The following is a 5,642-nucleotide window of genomic DNA, read 5'->3' as shown; positions in this document are numbered from 1 at the left end:
ACAGGAAACTAATATGTTATTCATAATACATATGTGTTTCCCTTGAGGCATACTGACAGAAATTCTGTGTTAATTATTATAGATGCAGCCAAATCATGGTCATGTACCAGAAATATTAGCATCCTAAGCCAGTATCAGTCCAGATTATTGAGAAAGAGGAACTAGCTGTAATACTGGACTCCCTAACACTCCCTAAGTAAATTGACTTCCAAGCCTTTCACATTTCTTTACCTGGAAATATCTCTACATTTCAACATATTTCTGGGATTTTAGACATTTACATGTTGTATTTCTTGAATAACATGATTATAAGATAACCATGTAAAAAAATACCCCACTTAAAGTAGTAAATTCTGTAATATGCTCAAAAGTGAGCATTAAGTTCTCCCCATTAAAAAAATCACTGAAAAAGGCTTTACCCAATTAAACAAATATCTGATCAAACAAGCTATCTGCATAGCAGTTTATAAATAAGCAATATATAAAACCATTTAAGATTTCAAATGAACCCAAGGTCTGGAAGAGGTCATCTCTTTCTCCCTTCTTGGGATGTAACTACATCTCAGTTTTCTAAGTCTTTAAGGGGTGAGGTCACATAATCTTACTGTTGGGATGTTTGGGGGTGTGTGACCATATCATACCTGTGGTTCCCATTTTTTTAAACCTTTATTAATATCAAGGAAATTTGAAGATTTTTCAAATTTCTAATTTCTCTGTCATGTTTGGACTTTGAGAGGTTGAATTTAGACACCTTTATTTTACCCCAGAGTCACTCAAAAAAGCTAAAGATGACATCCCCCAGAGGCAGAAGATGATAGAGGGCAGTGAGAAGTCCTTTTAGAATTTGTCTAGTGAGTTAAGAGTGATTAGAAGGAAGAAGGAGAAGGAAATGAGATCACTTTCCCAAAGCTGTTACATGCCGTCTGAGATAATGCTATCCAGAAAGGCTCGTACAGTGAAGTCATTTTGGCTTTGGTGTTATGTTTAGCGAAAGCAATGAATCTGAAGGAGCTTTCTGAATAGGGTTCTGTAGTAATATAGTCAATAAATCTGATCTATTGTTAAGAGTAGCATTTTTAGTAGCAGGCTTAGAGAGGAAAAAAACTTACAGATTACATGCCACTCTATTTCACAGGAAAAAAGCAACTGTGCAAGCCCCGGCCCCTCTGATACAGGTTATTTTGCAATGACTTATAGGAACTGGAATGTATCAGTCAGGGTCCAACGAGGATACAAAACCACACAGTAATTTGAAAGGGGAAAATTTAATATAAGGTATTAGTAACCACAGCATAAAATTGGTGTACCAAGGGATTGCCTAGTAAGAAGTACAGGGAACTCTAAAGAATCAGGAATAGCAGCTAGAAGGAGTAGCCACTAACTCTAGAGCTCAGATAGAACATCTAAGAAAGAGCTCCCACCCCCAGGACAGTTGGAGGGCTTGGCTCTGGCCCACTGAGTAGCAGAGAAGTCACTATGGTGCTACACCAGTGGAACCTACTCAAAACCCACCCTTTAGGATGCTGGGAAAAGCTTTTCACAAGAGTTGTCTCAGTGGAGACATTCTGCTACAAAATGGCCCAAGTAGGCTACTGGGGGAGGCTGCTGGCTGGGGCTGCTGCCGACTGCCATGCACTGTGGGAGTCAGGCACTGGAGAACCTGCCCATACTGCCAGAACCAGATGCTGGAGAAGCCACCTGCACCTCTAGGGCTTTGGCACTGCAGAAGTCACATGTGCTGTAGAAGACTGGCACTGGAGCCACAGGAGCCTGGTGCTGATGAAGCAGCCCGTGCTGCAGGATCCTGCTGATTGAAACACGCTGGAACCAGGAAGAAAGGCTCTCCCTCCTGAAACGTCTCTCTACTGCCCTCTACTGACAACACTTAACATCACGCCGGCTAACAAAGGGAAATGTAAGGACCCAGCTCTATTTTCACGGACCAGGCATTCAAGGTGGAGTTGAAACTGAGAAGCAATGAATTGATGTGGCAAAGAAAGTACATTCTTTAATGCAATCTCTATACTTGGTGTAGTGTTTTTACCTGTGAAGGAGTTCTCTCTGATACTTGCACTTGGCTCACTACTTGGGAATTTCGTCCCCTTCTACCACCTCCAATCTTTGAAAATGTTTATATTTTGATGGTCAATAGATAACTTTTGTATTTATCACATCCTGGTGAGTCCACTCAACTCTTCACATTCTTATCTCAACATATATACTTTCTTTTCCCCTTTGTTGAAATTGTCCCCAAGTGAGCCTGTATCTCTGCCACCCTGAGCTTTTTCTTTCCTAGGCAAATATATCCAAGCATTCTGATATAAGAGGAAGTAAGACAGGCATTATGACATTGCTCTTTGTCCTGACTGATTAGCTGGAATGATCCCAAGTCTCAGAAATGGACACTCTGTTGCCTTTAACTTTCTTTGTCTCCAAGGTGACCATGTTGCTTGAGATGGTTTTACATAGAGCTTCAGTGGAGCTGAGGACTGTTGAGATATTTTTGTTTTGAAAGATACAGATCATATTTTTAAAAGCTGTTACATTTATTGTATTTCAGAAAATACAATATATAAAAATATATTTCTTTAATGAAAATGTTTTGCATGTACCAGTGTTTATCATCTTCAGTGTTAAGTCCCCAGAGGCATTTATTTTATCCATTCAGTGGTTTATTCTCCCTATTTAGTCCACGAAGCCTTCGGAAAATATTTGATTATAACTTGAACTTGAAGGCATTTTCTATGCTACGTAACATTCATTCACTCAGCAGTTATTCATTCATGCATTGATTCATTTATTATATAAATGTATATTGAGCATATAATTCTCCATGGGCAGTTGTGGGGAGAAGGGTGATTGCAAAAATGCATGACAGATTTCCCATCTGGACAGCACTTCAAATCAGGAAGGAAACAGAGAGTACAATTGCTATAATGCAGAGGAGACTATGATAGATGTTTTTAAGAGCTTCACAGTGGCAAACTAAAGAGAGTAATAAATTCTATAATCTAATAACCAATTAGTTAAAAGTAGAGTTTCAGGATCAAAATCATATGAGAAGATCACACAGGGCTAGAATGTTAGCTGCTTAAAGAAGGAGGCTTTTCATGTTGGTCATCATTTTCCCATCTTCTGCTCAAGGTAGACTCCCTTTATATACTTGATGGTTGTCTACATGCACAAATGAATTAACGAGTAGCCAATCAGCTACGTGGAGCTGCAAAAATGAATGAGAAGAGCTGGTTTATTCTAATTCTGCCACTAAATAACTGTGAACTTGGAAAAGTCGCTTGTGTTCACAGGTTCCCAAAACCACCCTCAGGTTCAAGGATTTGCCAGAACTCACAGAACTCAGAAAAGCTGTTATACTCATAGTTACACTTGTTACCAAAAAAAAAAAAAACAGATTAAAATCAGCCATAGAAAAAGGTAGAATATAGAGTCGGATCCAGAAGACATCAGGTGTAAGCTTCCAGGTGTCCTCTGCCAGTGGTCACGTGAACAGCACTTGTTTCTCCCAGCAACAATGTGTGACAGCACTCAGGGAGCAGTGTCGACGAGAGGAGCTCATCTGAGCCTTGGTGTCCAGGGTTTTACTGAAGGTCAGTCACATAGGTATTGCTAACTACCCATGTGGCTGACCTTAGTCTCCAGCCCCACCAGAGGTCAAGGTGACAGTGCATAGCCCAAGGCTCCTATTGTAAGGAGCATAGATTCTCTGGCTGTCTGGCATGGTCCAAGGCCCCATCACACATCACATTGTTAGTACAGACTACCTGGCGTGGCCCAAAGCCCCTGGGTAAACAAAGATGCTCTTATCAGGCAGGACATTCCAAGATCTTACAGGTTACCTGCCAGGAGCCTGGCAAGATCCAAACCTTTCTTCAAAATGTGCAATGTGGTCAACCCTGAGTTAGTCCCTTACAGTTCATCTTTTAACCTCTGTCTTTGTCTGGTTGTCTTCATCTATAAACCGAGATGAACACAAGATGGACCAAGATAATTCCTAGCTTGAAAATGCTACACCGATTTAAATTTTTAATTAAGCAACACAGAAGTAGAGTAAGCTTTAAAGAACATTCTAATTCAACAATAGTTTAAGAAACACCAGAGTGTAAAGCAAGGACACATTTTTGTATATTTTTTTACAGTCAGGGAATGGTTCCCTTTATCTCTGCATTCAGCTTGTAAAGACAAATGGTGTTTTTCAAACCCCACCCCCACCCTCTCCCGGCCCTCCTACCCTGCCTAGAATCACCCCCCAAATCTCTGGAAAATGAGTGCTTCTCAGGAGACTTTGAAAATTAGTTCAGGCTAATTGCTGCTGGATAAGTAGTGTTTAGCAGCTGTTTAAAATAAGAAAAAAAAAGGGAGATGGGTTTATATTCCAGCAAGAAGAATTGAGGTTCAATTAAAGGACAATTTGCTAACTAAGAATAACATGGAAAACTAAAATAGTTATCAAGGTTTATGGAGTCTCCTTGTCCAGAAAAAAAATTAGAAAGTGTATTCCTTTATCTTTCTGGGTAGTTTAAGTTTAGATCTGACCTTACAAAGATGCATTTTTTTTTTTCTTTTCTTTTTTTTTTTTGTGACATCCTTAAGCTCAGAAGTGAAACCATATCCAAAATAAACTCAGTAGCTCAGGCTCTAAAAGCAGACTAGAATGTTTTAGTAGACAGAGCATAATTATGTTACTTCTCATTTCAATTTAAGCTTCAGCTTGAAGGTGGATTAATTTTGGAGATTGTATGGGAGTTATTTGGGATGAGAAATGCTAGAACACAGAGTTGTGTTTTGAGCTGGTATTCCAGCTCTCTGTAGGAGTAGGCTTCTGCTCACAGGAAGCTAAAATGAATTTGAAAGCCACAATTACCATGTCTTCAGGGAAAGAGACTTTTTTTCAAAGAGCAAAGCAGTTAGTACCTAGCTGAGCAGGTAGACATGACTCAGCATTGGGCAAGGGCAGTTATCATCCATTAATGCGCTAGCAGCATCCTCCTGATTGGCACTTCATATGCTGGTTTCGTAGAATGGCATCTGTACAAATGGCACTAGAGGCTACCATAGGAAATCATGACTCCTGGGGTAGACTAGGACAATGTATCATTAAAAACTATCATAGAAAGTGAGATGTGATGGCCAATTCACAGTTTGTAATTCTAGAACAATCCCATTAATTTAAGAGCTCGTTTATTACCAAAATAAGAAAAAGAGAGAATGACAGAATCTCACCAGGGAAGAACTGCTCTTGGTCAAAGCAGAATTAGCATTAAATTTACTAAAATTAAAGTTCAGGACACAAACACAGATCATCAAAAATGCACGAAGGAAGTAATGGTAAATGTATTCTTAATGTGAATTAGTTGACTAATTTTGAGAGGTTGGTACCCACTTAAGTAGTCAAATGAAATTACTATAGTTATTTGAGGATCAGAAGTTTCCTGGGTTGTCCTTATCTGTGTGCTGTCTTGAGTACAAGTATCACAGCATTAGCATTGCCCCTGGAAGGTTGTTAGAGATGCAAAATCAGGTCCCAAAATCCAGTGTGCATTTTCACGACATCCTCGGGGTGATTCCTATGCCCATTCAAGTTTGAGAAGCACTGCTTGCAAACCTGTTTTTGTAAATACAATTTT

Source organism: Cynocephalus volans, chromosome 11, assembly GCF_027409185.1.
Source record: "Cynocephalus volans isolate mCynVol1 chromosome 11, mCynVol1.pri, whole genome shotgun sequence".
NCBI lineage: Eukaryota > Metazoa > Chordata > Mammalia > Dermoptera > Cynocephalidae > Cynocephalus > Cynocephalus volans.
The sequence above is the reverse complement of the archived record's forward strand: the minus strand, read 5'-3'. Positions refer to the sequence as shown.